The following is a 16,584-nucleotide window of genomic DNA, read 5'->3' as shown; positions in this document are numbered from 1 at the left end:
ATTTGTTTTAGTCTCATTCATGTTCTATGGACTCAGGTAGTCAAAGTGCATTTTGCATAAATTATTTTTAGGTAAAAGTAGATCATAAACGGTGTAGAGGAAGGGCCTCTGAATTATTCTTGATTAAAAGACCTGCCTTAGAGGTTCCCTTCTTTTCAATAAGGTTTTAAATTCTACTGCAGTGTTAATGATTATTTTCTTTTATATGGGAAACACATTTCTCAGATATCAAGAATCCATCTGAAACTGAAGGACTTGGGGTGGGGTCCAAAGTGGCAATGCTCACGCCATTGTAACCAACTGGGGAATAAGCCAGGCCAACCAGAACAGCGACAAATGTTCCTTAGCTGCCTCCTAGGATGAGAACCAGAAGACCAACCACCTCAAGTGTATGTACACCAATGCACGCAGCCTGGGGAACAAACAGGAGGAACTGGAGCTCTGTGCCCAGTCAGAAAGTTATGATATCATGGGAATAACTGAAACATGGTGGGACAACTCACATGACTGGAGGATCGCGATGGATGACTATAGGCTGTTTCGTAAAGACAGACAGGGAAGAAGAGGAGGAGTCGGAGTCGGAGTCGTGCTCTGTGTTAAGGAGGAACTTGAATGTATAGAAGTCAACTACGGCGATTGTGGAAGCCCTATCGAATGCCTCTGGGTCAAGATCAGAGGGGTCAGACGACCCAAGGGGATCTTACAGTAGGCATCTGCTACTGACCTCCAAACCAAGACGATAAAGCCAACAAAGCAATATTTGGGTCACTTAAGCAAGCTTCGGGTCAACAGAACCTGGTTCTTATGGGTGACTTCAACTACCCAGACATTTGTTGGAAGAACAATACAGCAGCTCATGTCATCCATCAAGTTCCTGGAATGCATAGAGGACTGCTTCCTCATACAAATGTTAATGTACCAACCAGGAATGAGGCACTGCTGGACTTGCTACTCACAAACCAAGAAAACCTGCTTTGTAATATCTCGGTTAGTGATAGCCTTGGCTGCAGTGATCACAATATTGTGGAGTTTGGGATCCTGCTGAGCACACTGAAGGTTAGTACTAAGACAAAGGTTTTAGATTTTTGAAGAGCAAACTTCAGCTCACTCAGAGCTCAATTGGGAGGGATTCCGTGGGAAGCTTCCATGGAGGATAAAGGAGCTAGCGAGTGCTGGGAGTTTTTTAAGAACGCTCTCCTGGAAGCACAAAAACAGTTCATCCCCTTTAAAGGTAAGGGAAGTAGGCAGAGCAAGAGACCCCCTTGTCTTAACTGTGAGCTTCTGAGTTGGCTCAAAACCAAAAGAGAAGCGTACCAGAGATGGAAAAGCGGACGAATACCCTTGAGAACTACAAGGGCATTGCCAGGGCGTGCAGAGATGGAGTTAGAAAAGGCAAAAGCTCAGCCCGAATTGAAATTGGCCAGAGATGTCAAAAACTACAAGAAAGGGTTCTTCAGGTACATAAACAACAAGCAGAAACAGAAGGAAAATATTGGCCCACTGTTAAACAGGAGAGGTGAATTAGTCACCAACAATGCTGAACAGGCAGAGGTTCTCAACACTTTCTTCACCTCTGTCTTTACCAGCACTGTTGGGCCTCAGGCCTTGGGAACAAAAATCCAGGTTGATGCAAACACAGACTCACCGTCAGTGAAGGAAGAAGAGTTAGTATGTGAACTATTAAAGGAGCTTGACCCCTACAAATCGATGGGCCCTGACAGTATCCACCGAGGGTGTTAAGAGGAAGCTGGCTGACGTTGTTGCGAGGCCACTCTCCATAATCTTTGAGAAGTCGTGGAGATTGGGGGACATCCCAGAAGACTGGAAGAAGGCTAATGTCACCCCCATCTACAAGAAGGGGCTTAAAGGAGGATCCAGGAAATTATAGGCCTGAGGAGGAATTAGGCATAGCAGGAGTGGAAGGGGTTAACAAGATTGAAGTACTGAGAGTTTGGGTTATGCCTGAGGGAAGGAGGCTGTGTGTCAGGAGTAGGAGTGGATAGCATTGGAGAGAGAGATAAGGCGAGCGCGTGATTTTTTGTTGTGAAGAAAAAGGAACTGCAAAGTTGCAAAAAGATAGCCAATTGTATTAGCTGAAGGGACGCATGAAGGGCGCGTGAACAAGACATATAAACCAGTAAGAGTTCTCTCAGTAGCGCATGTACAAACAATTAGAAAGTATATAAGCCATGTAATAGTTCAATAAAGGGTCTTCGATTTATCCCTCGATTGGAGTCTGTGCATCAATCCGCTACATAGGCCCATCAGTCTTACTTCAGTCCCTGGGAAAGTTATGGAACGAATCCTCCTGGAGACTATCGCAAGTCAAATGAAGCATGTGATTGGGAAAAGCCAGCACAGATTCACCAAGGGCAAATCGTGCTTGACAAACCTGATCGCCTTCTACCACAAAGTATCCTGCTCAGTTGATGTGGGGCGAGCGGTAGACATTGTCTATCTGGATTTCTCCAAGGCTTTCGATATGGTTTCCCACAGCCTCCTCCTAGAGAAACTGATGCGTTACGGTCTAGACAAGTGGTCTTAATGCGGTGGGGTGGGGAACTGGCTGACAGGCTGCACCCAGAGGGTGGTGGTAAATAGCTCCTTTTCAAACTGGCAACCTGTCACAAGTGGCGTCCCCCAGTGATCGATATTGGGCCCAACGCTGTTTGATATCTTCATAAATGATCTGGATGATGGGATCAAGTGTACCCTGATGACGTTTGCCGATGATACCAAACTGAGTGGGGAAGTGGACATTTCAGAAGGGAGAGCCACCCTGCAGGAAGACCTGGATAGGCTGGAAGAGTGGGCTAACAAGAACCTTATGAAGTTCAACAAAGACAAATGTAAGGTCTTGCACCTGGGAAAACATAATCCAGGAGTGCAGCACAGGCTGGGATCTACCCGGCTGGGGAGCAGCTCTGTGGAAAGGGACCTGCGGGGTCCTGGTGGACAACAAGCTCAATATGAGTGAACACTGTGCTGCTGTGGCAAAGTAAGCCAACAGGATGCTGAGTTGCATCAACAAAGGGCATCACCAGCAGAGATAAACAAGTCATTATCCCACTCTACTCAGCGCCTTGTCAGGCCAACACCTGGAATGCTGTGTTCAGTTTGGTCCCCGCTATACAAAAAAAGATGTGGACAGGCTGGAGAGGGTCCAGAGAAGGGCCACAAAAAAGATGATCAAAGGCCTGGGAAGCCTGCCATATGAGGAAAGGCTGAGAGAACTGGGTTTGTTCAGCACTGAGAAAAGAAGGCTATGGGGAGACCTTATCACCATGTTCCAGTATTTAAAGGGTGGCTACAAAGAAGATGAAGACTCCCTTTACAAGGAGTCACATGGAAAAAGACAAGGGGTAATGGGTACAAGTTACTCCTGGGGAGATTCCGATTGGACACAAGAGGAAAATTTTTTCACAATGAGAACAATCAGCCATTGGAATAATCTCCCAGGAAGTGGTGGATTCCCCAACATTGGATGCTTTTAAGATTCGGCTGGACAGGGTGCTGGGCCATCTTGTCTAGACCGTGCTTTTGCCAAGAAAGGTTGGACCAGATGATCCTTGAGGTCCCTTCCAACCTGGTATTCTATGATTCTATGATCTGGACTCTTTGTTTCTGCACTTAATGAGCACTACATTTTGACAACTGGATAACAAGCAAATAGAGCTAGACCAGTTTCTTACTTAGGCCACAGTCCTGCAATTAGTTCCACATGGATTAATCTCTGCACTAGTACAAAGCCTCACTGATGTTAGTAAGGATTTCTGAGGCTGCTATAAGAACTAGTCCTTATGCTATGCTATAAGGGCTTGATTATCTGGTCCACTACTGTCCAAGCAGTACAAAGTGGCCTAAGAGAGAATCAGGGCCCGAGTAGATGGCTGTTTGAATGAATATTATTGGTAGTGAGAGTAAGTTTCTGAAGCTCCATGTAAACCTCTTGAGCCAAAATTTATTCCTTGTTTTTTGTCCTAATGTGCTCTGTGCATAATTACAGGGTTGCCCAGCACTGCAGTTTACAAAAAGAATTTCTGTGATGTGGAAAAAATGGGTCCTGGTAATATATTCTGGTGAACTGGGTCGATGCTCGATAGTTACTAATTCTTCAGCCTTAATCTTAGCACTGCTATTAATTTATATGCAGTCATGCCTAAGCCATAAGAACCTTTCTCTGACTCAGTTTCCCTACTTGTAAAATAGGTATAGTAGTAGTTGCTTCACAAATCTTTCTGAAAATTGTGTTCACATAGTGATCTTAGCAGTGCAAGGAATTTAAGCAAATTATTTCCTCTTTTGTAGTCTGTGATAATGAAAGCAGAACAGCATGATTTTACCAATCTCTCTTCATTTTAGAATATATAGAGATGAGACTTTATTTTCCATTCTGAGTTTAAATACCTGGATACTGGATATTACATCCTGTCTGTCAAAGTTTTATTAACAAAATTTATGAACTTGAAACAGAAAAGTCAAACTTGGCAAGATAGCTTTGATTTATTTGAATTCACTTCTCAGAGTCAACATTCACAGGTTTTAAATAGTGAGATAACAGCATACAATGATGATTTAAAGATAGACGTAATGACAAGGTATCAAACTAAAATCAGAAAGTAAGACCTGGTAGGAGGTACTAAATCTTTGGAAGGTGTGCAGTATTTCAACAACCACGTCTGTGTGTGTGGTAAGAGTTCACGATCAAGACTGAGAAGATAAAATACTGAGCTGGCCTTTCTCAGTAAAAGTTTCAGAGTTTCTGATTAATACTGAAAATTGTAATGAAACAAGCCTTGTGTGAAATGTGCTCCCACAACCTGTTGTGCAGGTTTCTGTCTACCCTTTGTAACAGAAAAGAACAAGTAATCTACATTATCAGAGCCTGACTTCTCAAACGATAAATGGTGTACCATTTCTGCATGGCAGGAAAGAGTAGATTTCTCAACAGAATCTGTTAGGCTTTTTCTGGACAAAAATCAGTAGTGCTTGTTTAAGTTAAGGAGATTAATTCTGTACATGTGTATAGTCATATAACAGAACCATATTGCTGAATAATTTATACAGTTCATAATGAAGAAGCAAATCAGGCTAGACTTATAAAAGATTTTTGAGGTGTATTTGTCAGGGATACAGTCAAATTTATGGAAAACATGATTTTGCAGATAATCCTGATGACAATCAGAACAATCCTTGAACTAAATTATTTTATTGCATTTTTATACCAATGTAGATGTTAAAAATAAAACTCAATTTATATGAATAGAGTGAAGACAGGATTTAAAACTAGAAAGGAGCAGAAGGCTAAAATAATTCTGACAGTGATAGGAATGGGATGGAAATGGCAAAAATGGCAGGCATGATTTGGGATTGCTTATTTCTAAAACAGGAAGACATTGATGAATTGGCCTAGGGTTTTCACTTCTAGATGCTGCAGTACCAGAAAGGAAACAATAAAGTCTTCATATCAGGCTTTAAAAACTATGGGTACATCTGTAATTGCTAAGAAACATATAAGCTTCTATATCAAATTTCTTAAATGGATTAACATCAAAGTGTGATGAATTGAGTATTAAAATCAAGGTCTGAAGCAGCAAGACAAAAATTCATAGAATCATAGAATCATGGAGAATCATAGAATCCATAGAATCATAGAATCATAGAATGAGTTTGGGTTTCAAGGGACCTTTGAAGGTCATCTAGTCCACACCCCTGCAATGAGGCAGGGACATCTTCAACTAAGGAATCAGGTTTGCTCAAAGCCCTGTCCAACCTGACTGTGAACATTTTCCAGGGATGGGGCATCTACCACCTCTCTGGGCAACCTCTTCCAGTGTTTCACCACCCTCATCAGTAAAAAATGTCTCTCCCTTATGTCCAATCTAAATCTCCCCCTGCTTTTAGTTTAAATACCAATTAACCACCCTTGTCCTATACTTAGTAGGCCCTACTAAAAAGCTTGTCCCCATCTTTCTTATAAGCCCCCTTTAAGTATTGAAAGGGCCTGACAATGAGGTCTCCCTCAGAGCCTTCTACTTACTCCCAGGCTGGACAATAAATCTCAACTCTCTCAGCCTGTCCTCCATAGGGAAGGGGTGTTCCAGCCCCTCTGATCATTTTTGTGGCCCTCCCTCTGGACCCGTTCCCAACAGGTCCGTGTCTTTCTTGTACCAGGGACTCCAGAGCTAGATGCAGGACTCAGAGAGCTAGATGCAGTACTCCAGGACTGGGAGCCTCACCTGCAGAGCCAGAGCAGAGGGAGCAGAGATCCCCTCCCTCGACCTGCTGGCCATGCTTCTTTGATGGCAGGCCAGGATACAGTTGGCCTTCTGGGCTGTGAGCGCACATTGCCGTCGCTCACGTCCAGCTTTTCATCCACCCAGTACCCCCAAGTCCCTTCTCTGCAGGGCTGCTCTCCAACTCCCTCCATCCCCCAGCCTGTATTGATACTGGGGATTGCCCTGACCCAGGTGCAGGACCTTGCCACTTGGCCTTGTTGAACCTCATGAGGTTCACATGGGCCCACTTCTTGAGGCTTGCTCAGGTCCCTCTGAATGGCATCCCTGTCCCTCAGGGCACGTGTCAGCCACACCACTCCAGCTTGGTGTCATCTCCAATCTGCTGAGGGTGCACTCAATCCCACTGTCTATGTTGTTGATGAAGATATTAAACAGTACTGGTCCCAATACAGACCCCCTGAGGGACACCACTCATCACCGATCTCCATCCAGGACATTGAGCCGTTGACCACTACTCTCTGGATGCGATCATCCAGCCGCTTCCTTATTCACAGAACAGTCCACCCATCAAATCCATATCTCTCCAATTTAGAGAGAAGAAATGTTGTAAGGGGACCGTCAATCAAAGGCCTTACAGAAGTCCAGATAGATAATACATCCGTAGCTCTTCCCTTCTCTCAATGCATGTAGTCACTCCATCATAGAAGGCCACTAGGTTGGTCCAGGCAGGACATTGCCCTTTGGTGAAGCCATGCTGGCTGTCTCAAACATATAGTCACCTCCCTGTCCTCCATGTGCTCTAGCATAGCTTTCTCTAGGAGGCTCTGTTCCATGATCTTCCCAGGCACAGAGGTGAGGCTGACAGGTCGTGTAGTTCCCAGGGTCCTCCTTCTTTCTACCAGCACCTTTTTAAAAAATGGGTGCAACGTTTCCCACTTTTTCCAGTCACCAGGGACTTCACCCTGACTTTGCCATGACTTTTCGAATATCATGGGAGAGTGGCCCTTGGCAACTACATCAATGCCAATTCCCTCAGGAATAATACTTTTATGCTATTCAGCTTTTTAGGAGATAGATTAGTTATGGAGCTATTTTATTCTTTTTTGTTTGGTTGTTTTTTTACAAAAAAGTTTGTCTGCTAAAAAACATTCTAGTGATGTACCAGAGTATCATCAACTTATATATAATTTCCTAAACTGAATTTGAAAATAGAATTTTTTAAAATCTTCCATGGAGAAAATAGAAGAAGTTCTTAATTGTATTACAAAAATGCCTTGCTCTCACAATGGTATAAAACTGGTTTCATATAATTCTTTACCAGTGTTGCATAGATGAAATAAGTTGCACACCTACACATGGGAGTTTAAAACACCACATCAGTAAAAAAAAAACAACACACCAATAAGAGTTAAATACACTTCTTGCTTTTTACCAGTAAATCTCAAAACACTGTTAAACTGAGGTCTGTATCAATATCCTTTTTCTTTTTTAATAGATGAGGTACAGACTTACTTTTTTTGTCTTTTCCAGCAGGGAAATAGAGAACTTCATAATAACTGGAAAAAAATAACCTTAAACAAAGGTAGAATGATGCACTAAAATATCAGTTAGTAGGCGCTGTTAATAGTGCTTTTTCAGTAGAAAACACTTGTAACCAGCAAGACAAATAACATTTTTGTTCTATAACAGAAATTGGGCTAGAGCCAGTAAGAGAATCCGGGCTCCTACCAGTTTAATGGAGCATTGTATATTTTTGTTAGCTGCACCAGACATTTCATTCTTATGTTCCTGCAGAGCTCTGGAATGAATGCTTTTGTTCTTTGGGTCATTTGTTTCTGCTTAATTTACCATTTTTGTTCTAGAAACTTTTTCTTCTAACAACCAGTTTCAGTTAAGGCCGCAACTGTATTTAATTGAGACAACCAGGTAAATAACTTCTCTAGTGATAATAAATACTTCAAGTTGCCGACAAAATCACAATTGTTCTTGATCTCTTTCTTTTGCTCGCCACAAGAACTACAGAACTCACCAATTCACTTGCATGCTTTTGATTTTGATCTCTCAATTTTTTTTTTTTTTTTCCCATAATTTTATCTTGGACCTTCCCCCACCACTCACCTCCACCCTTATATATCACCTGTCTCCTTCCTTGCTTTCTGGTTTTCCTTTGGATATTCTCTTTGAACCATTTTGATGAACCTAAATATGCCTATGCCAGAACCTTTTATTTCCAGGTCATGGAGACATAACTTTCGTGGCAGACTGTTAAAAGATTTTAAAGATTCTTTTTTATGCCTTGGTATTTTGCTGACACATGCAAGCAACTTCTGGACAGACTGAGAGGAAGGATTTCCTGTTGTAGAATACAAGACTGTTGCCATATCAGACACTATAAGTATTACTGGAATCCTTTATTTTACATTTGATTTTATCATTCAAGTGAATTCTTTTTGATAAGGGAATTCAGGTTCATGACTAAAATTCATGGAATCATGTTGCCATCTTTTTTAAAAAAGATAGCTAGTTTGCTTTCAGTCCCTAGCTGTTTGATTTTAGTTAGTTGAGCCACTTCTATCCCTAAAAACACTCAATATGACTAAATAGATGGAACTTTTCATCTATTTAGTTTACCTGGTCAACATGATCTCTTTCAACACATTAATTTCAAAGTGTTTTTATTTCAAGTTGATTAGAGGTCTGATGTAAGCCTTTTCATTTGCCTAACTTTTTGTGAGTTCTGAAGTCATTTGCCTAGCTGATACAGTGGGTGGTCTGTGGAGTCTGAAAATGTTGTAGCATAGAAGGATTAATTTAGATGTAGCCTCCATATAGGATTATGATAACTCTCTTCTCACTGTTTGGGCATTATTCAGAATGGCAGAATTTCCCCTATCTTAAAGGTCTATTTTTTAAAAATGACAAAGGGAAACTGGCACCTGAAACAATAACTTAATTACATGGCTAAGTACCTGAGTCCAAATTGTGACCTTCAAAAGTACACTCTAGATAAAAAACTTGGATTGCTTGGAAAATCTATAAAGATTAATGGACACTTCTCCATTTAAACTTTTGCAGAAAGACCCTCACTTCTCACCATTCTGCTTGTGTTTTTCTCAGAATTGCCATGACCCTAAACATCTATTTGCCTCAATTCCATGCCTAAATCCTGGGGATCTAGAAACTGGAGTGTGTTTGACACATCCAGGCAGAGAATCACCTGGATTTTGGATGCCCTACATGTTCCTGTTCTTGCTCCAAGGATTACTTCACAACCTGGGGCTCCCTGTTATAGATGAGTGTTTTAGCCATTCAGGTAAAAACATCATGCCAAATCTTTGCTCTCTTTGGCATATGTATTTGCCTTTAGAAGGCTTGCATTTCCCTTCTGCCTGAGGGATACCAACTTTGAAAGGAATGGGTGGAATTCCATCCTCCTGTAACTTGCCTTTTGAAAGGAAAGAGAGTGAGTCAATTCCTCAGCACTGCTGACAATTGCCATTCCCAAGGTGAGGGCTCTTGTGCTTCTGGATCTTCACTGGGTGAAAGTATCTGGCATGGTCCTGACTCACTCAGAAAAGGAGGGGGAGTAAATCCTGTTTTTTTTTTTTTCCTGGCAAGTTTTAGGCAGTTACATGCTTAGTTTGTGGACTTGTGGGGTTACCTCTTTGAGTCTCCTAGCTCTTTGCCCATGCACTAAAAAGACACCCAGCTCTGAGATTTGTATTCCATATGCAGCTTCCTTTGCTTATGTTTTAGGAAACTTTGAAGGACTAGACTGTACATCCATGATTGTTTAATGTATATATTCCCAAGTCAAAGAATTATTTTTAAAGTCATCAAAATGTATGCAGTAGTCTTATTTATCAACTGCCTTTGGTTAGTACTCCCAGGAATTCCCTGCTATATTAATACAAAGGCAATTTTAATGAGTCTTTTTTATTTAGTCCTTGTGGATGTAGTAAAACGGAGCATTTACTAGAGCCATTTTTGAGGGAGCAGCTTATGTTTCTGTGTAAATAATGCTTAACACTTAAGCCTCATCTTTTATAGACATTTTTTTGAATAAATGAATTTTCAGTTATGCTGAGTTACAGTAAATGGTGAAAACCAAGCACACACTTTATAACTGTCAAGCTGATTTCCATTTATGATCTTCTATCCATGTCAATAGAAAGTACATAGACATGTCAAATTTCAAGCAAGAAAATGCATTTCTTCAATTTTACAGAATTGAACAAGATTCAAAAGGTGAATATAACTACTGCTAAGAGAAAGGACATGGGAGGACAACTACAGAATATGGGTAAACAGTAACACTTTGCTATCCTGATTCTCCTGTTATCCTTCTTGGTTTCTTTTGCCTCTTTTCCTGCTTTTAATCTGTTTTCCTCTTCATCTGTTGTACAAGTTCACTGGACCCTATTATTTTCCTCTTTTGTTCAAAAATGCCTTATAAAATCTATCATCAAAATAAACTTATTTTTATATGGCTTTTAAAAAGATTATACACTCTGTGGTTTCATCCTGCTTGATTAAAAGTACAAACAGTGTCAGTACAATTTCAAGTCTGTTGGCTTGACATAATAAAATGGAATAATCCAGCTCTTAGTAAAATTTCTACTGGAATAATTTCCATTTGTTCTTTCCCTATTTTCCATAGTGTCTTCCTATTCCATACCCTCTATTTCTTGTTGTGTCAATGATCTAATTTAAAACTCCTTGGTCAGGAGCCTAGTTGTTTTCTAATATACATTGTAGACATCATAGCATATTCTCTGAAGAACACATTTAAAGAAATTAGTGTATGAGGAAGAAATCTCTTAGCTCCATACTATTTTTTTATTTATCACTTGCATTGCCTTATTGTTCCAAAGCTCTAGGTAGAACTGGGCTGTGTGTGCTGAGAAACAAATATATGACAAAATATGCTAAATCCCAAAGATGCTGATTTCTAATCTGAAACTGAATGAAATACAAAATCTGAATGGAATGCACAGTAAATAGAAAGGAATTGGGAGGATGGACAGAGGATATACACAACTAATGTGACTGCATGGATTATTTTACACAGTTGCTGGTTCCAGAACATGTGATTTTTTTAACAAGGCATGAAAAAAATAAAAAAAGTCAATAACTCTCAGCTGCTATTTATCCTGATTTAAAGAAGTCAGTACTACGGTACAAAATGTCAGAATGCCTGCATTTATATCTTACTTTTTAGCAGCCTTATTAAAATCCAGAAGATCTAATTTCTTTATTTACCTCTATTTAATATTGGATTTCTTTCTATAGTTTTTCAAATGCACTTTATCTTGGATTCACCTAAAAAGACCTAAATATTTTATAAAACTATTTTTTCTTTGATATCATAAAATCTCTAGGAAACTTTTAGATGCCTGGTTTTTTTCAGAAATTATGTGAGAAATTTAAGCCAGATGAATGAAAGTTTCAGGAATTCATAAACAACTAAGACATGCTGTCTTGAGCTACACCTTCATTTTGCCCAACTTGAAGGCATTCCAGCAGTGCAGATGACAACTCCATTCTAGCTTTACAATAGCTAAGGTGCTCGTGAGAATCTAATGATGTTAAACATTTACTCAGCATACAAAATTCATTGGCACCTTACTTATGATTTGCAGCACTGCTCTGCAGTTACCATAGTGACTACAGTGCATATTACCTACAGAAAAGTGGAAGGGACTGGCAAGCCCTAATACTAGTTCATTTGCTACTGAAATGTCTTTTTAGTCCCCTTTGATGCTCATACAAAACACAAATAGTTTCTTGACAGGCTTTAGGATGACCACTGTTTCTATTGTATCTTTTGATTGCATGATTGCCATCTACTAGCATTCAGGGAAATTTCTTGTAACATCTCTTGGGAACCACGTAAACATCCTAAATATCTCATGCTATTACTGTACTGCATTCCACCCAGGATAGCCCTGAAATCTGCTTTGTAAGTGTCCTGGTTCCAGCTGAGATAGAATTAGCATTCTCTTTATAGTGGCTGGTATGGGGCTATGTTTTGGATTTGTGCTGAAAAACAGTGTTGAAAGTAACACAGAGATGTTTTAGTTGTTGCTGCACTGGTCAAGGACTTTTCAGCTTCCCCTGCTCTGCCAGGTGCAGAAGAAGCTGGGAGGGACACAGCCAGGACAACTGACCCACACTGCCCAAAGGGCTATTCCATACCATATGGCCTCATGCTCAGTATGTAAAGCTGGGAAGAGAAGAAGGAAGGGGGACATTTGGAGTGATGGCGTTTGTCTTCCCAAGTCACCATTATGTGTAACCAGTGGAGCCCACTGCTGTCCTGGAGATGGCTGAACCCCTGCCTGCCCATGGGAAGGAGTGAAGGAATGCCTTGCTTTGCTTTACCTTGCGTGCAACTTTTTACTTTCCCTATTAAACTGTATCTTTATCTCAACCCTCGAGTTTTCTTACTTTTGCTCTTCTGATTCTCTCCCCATCCCACCAGAAGGAGTGAGGCAGTAGCTGCGTGGTGCTTCGTTGCCGGCTTAAGAACAAACCACGACAGTGAGAATTAATTATTACATAAATAAATTTGAACTGAATTTCTAGAGAGAGTTTTGAGAAGCTCACCAGTGCCTGCATTTTCACAAGCTGTATGAAGAGTGCAGTGAATGTGTATTTCTCTGAATTGTTTTATGACCACTCAGAAATGTTACTTTTCAGCACCACTGTGCAAGTCCACCTGATTTGACAATTTAGAGTAAATAAGAAGGTAGTAAAGGTTGTATTTGGCACATTTTGTACCTTTACTGTGTATATATGCACAGCTACTGTCTCCAGAATGTACTGGTGTGATTCACAAAGTAGTCAACTCTATTGTTGTTACTCTATGCCACGTATGGCAGTTCAACAGCCACTGCTGTTTCATTTCAGTAACACCAGAGTGTGCGATAAGGAAATTAAGATTGTGATAATAAATTAACATAATTTTATTTTGAAAGTAACTGCTAAACTAGCATACTGTTTATATTTCACAGTCTGACTTTTATTACCGACTACTTAATAGCAGAATTAAAGTTCTTTGTATTTCTATACTTTTTCACCCCCCCTTTTGGAAAAGGATCATCTCCTCTGAATTTTTAATGTTACTCTGGACCTTACAGTGTCTGTTTCAATTTTTTCCCCAAGAGTATAAATATTTCTTAACTTCAAATAGAATTAAGGTTTTGCTTAGTAATGTTTTCAAGATATTAGGAAGGTTTTGTCACTTGGTGAGAAAGAGCATTGTGCTGGGCGGGTTCTTTAGGAGAGCATTGGGACAGAGGCAGCCTGAGTTCAGCATAAATAGAATTAATTTCTCCCTATCTGTCCCTAAACTGTCTTGATTCTCTTGTATATATCTTAACCTTTTGTCTGGTATCACATTTCTCTCTTTATGTTTTACCATATTTTCTCACCTAGGACTCACCTCCCACAGCTGTTTCTCCTGTAGTGATGAATCTTTTGCTTTATTCTCATGCAAATTTTACCAGGCCTGCCTTAGGCACTGTCACACGTGTTCATTGTCAGTGTGTAATGAGGTCAAATACCCTTCTCTGGGTATGTGCTCCCAGCCTCTGTCTTCAGTGGCTACAGAGGATCTGCCAGTAGCAGAAAAGATATCGCTTCAATAGACAAGAGACTGTCTTTTTGTGGAGCGTTATCCAGGGGTTCTGTCTACTCGTGTATCACAGACTTGTACCCTCTTTGGAGTCATTTTTAACTTATTATTTCAGATCAGCAGTGTGTTGAGATAGGAGAATCTGCTACTCTGCTGAGCTTTTCACTGTTCAAATATTTTAGGTTGTGGAGGGTTTTTTTTTTTGTTTGGGTTTGGGGTTTTTTTGCCTTCTGTGTTATGAAGAGGAGCATCTGCAGGCTTTATTTAACTCTCTGCTTTTTCAGGGACACCAGGACATTGGTAATGCCTTCATCTCTCCTGTCTTCTTCCTGTACTTTTAACTAGTTGTCGTTTTTTTTATAAGGATGTTGGAAAGTTTTGGGATCCTATATATGGTGCATGCTGTTGTGGCAGTGAAGTTGTATAGGCCTATCTACATTTTACATCTATTGTGAGATTATGCAATTACAGAGGACTGGGTTCCATGACACAGCCAGTCCTGCACTCCCTTCAGTGGACAGGTAGCCAGAAACCAGAACTGGATCCATCCCCCTTGAATGTCCCAGTGGACAACTGTGACATATAACTTCAGCAGTGTGAAGAGGATTTTTTTTTTTTTAGCTAACAATTTGGAGCTATGATGACTGTAACTATGCAGAAATTGCTTTTTATGATACTTGCTCCACAACCTCTCTCTACTTCACTGAGCCCATCAATTAAAACAGTATTTCTCTGTGAACAGCTTCTCAGGATCTCTGCTCAGCAGCTCTGTGTCTCTCAATCTTTCCTTCAGTGCAAGTTCAGAATCCACAGGAGATTCTTTGGAATTTGGGAGTCCTGCCAGAGTAGTCTGGACTCCTGTGGCATTTTAAGAAAATGGGAGGCAGGCAACAGAGAATGAAGACAGTCTGCTGAAGGAAGAGGTGTCTGAAAGGAGAGGCATTTTGAGGACAGGATGATGAAGCTAAGTAAGCGTGGGAGAGAGGGAAGTGCCTGAAGATTTTGCCAGTAATGGTTGGCTAGCACTTCAAAGTTTGTAAGACTTCCTGCAGATTTTCCATGAGCCACCAGGACCCCTAGCCTACCTTAAATTGCTCCTGGTCGTGCGACACTCTGAATTCACCAATGATCAGCTTCCCAAATTCACCTCACATAATTGTTTTCATCTATTGGCTCTTGCCAAGATCCACTGCAAAAACCTAATTTAATATTTCTAGGTGTGCCAGCAGGATCTGAAACACTTCATCGTAACTCACCAAGCCATGCTTTTCTCAAAGTTTCCCCAAGGGGCTTGAAAGCAGCTTAAATTTCACTAAAAATAGCAACAATGATGATAAGGATGATGTGTAGACAGACCCTAACTATGCAAAATGTGAAGTCAGAAGGACCTTTCTTGAAGGTTTTTGGGAAATAGAGAATAGCTGGCGTAAGCAATTCTCAACATGAGTTATAACTTTTTGGCATCTTTATAATTAGAGTTTTTAAAGATTCATCGCTTTTGTATTGCAACAATAGTGAATTCAGTTTAGAATTCAGTTCAGAATCAGAATAACAGCAGAAGTTAGGGTAAACAGCTATATTTCTCCTTATCATGTAGATGCCAGAAAATCTCTGCTCTGCCTGCAAAATATCAGTATGCAAAACAAACAAATGCATGTTGCAGCTACCCACTTCTGACAAAGTGCATGTTTCCACAGACATGAGCCTCATCTGACAAACTCAAGTGCCTACCAATATTATAAACTACAGTCCTGAAACTGAGCTAAGACGTATAATCCTATCCACTTAACCTCTACCGGCATCAATCCTGCTCAACCAAAGAAGTTGGAAATTCTCTATTAAATAGGCTTTTTCATGTCAGTCCCTTGACAAAAGAGGCCTGAAATAAATGTTTCTGAATAAATATTGTACCCTTTAAAGCTAAAATTTTGCTTTTCCTGAGTTTAATCTTTATGAAAATTGCTGGACCAACAGCCCTAAAAACTGATCTCATCTGCCTGTTTAGATTTGAGAGCATTAAGCATCATTTCTTGTAAATGATTCAACCCCTGACCTGAGTATAGTTTGGTTTCCACCTACATTCACATCCAAGCATCTCTGATGAGACAGCCGGAGTGGTGCTAATTGGTGGGTTAATTTACCGCCATGTTGATTACTGTCTGCTAGGAAAGGGATCCAAGCCCACCATCTGATTTTTCCACAGATCATGAAGCAACTGAGAGATGATAACAATTTAGTCCTTGCCAAACTAGACAGATGCAGTTCAACTACTGAGTGTTTTCCAAACTCTTTAGCCAACTCTTCCCTACTTCTTCCCTATTTCCACAACAGAAAAAAACTGTCAAAAAAACAAGTTTTACCTTTTTTATGAGCTACCAAGTGTGAACTTGTTGCTCTAATCATATATATACCATAAGAATTGCACCACAAATAACAAATGTGAGAAAATTTTGAATATTCCATCATAGTAATGAGAAAGGCTTTTTTTTCCAGATATTATACCAGATATGTCTATAGGTTCATGAGCAGAATTTGAGCAGATGGCTCATACTAGGCTGTACATTTTCATCAGTTCTCCAACTTGTGTTCCAGCCTTACTAGCACTCTGCCATTGCTGTGAAATGGTAGTGGAGCTGTGGTCAGACATTTGTCGCTTCAATCATCTAAAGCTAATTGGAACATGCAATAACAGTAAAAACACTTGTC

The sequence above is a fragment of the Ciconia boyciana genome, chromosome 4 (genome assembly GCF_034638445.1).
Source record: "Ciconia boyciana chromosome 4, ASM3463844v1, whole genome shotgun sequence".
Classification (NCBI taxonomy): Eukaryota; Metazoa; Chordata; class Aves; order Ciconiiformes; family Ciconiidae; genus Ciconia; species Ciconia boyciana.
This window is presented reverse-complemented; position numbering follows the sequence as displayed.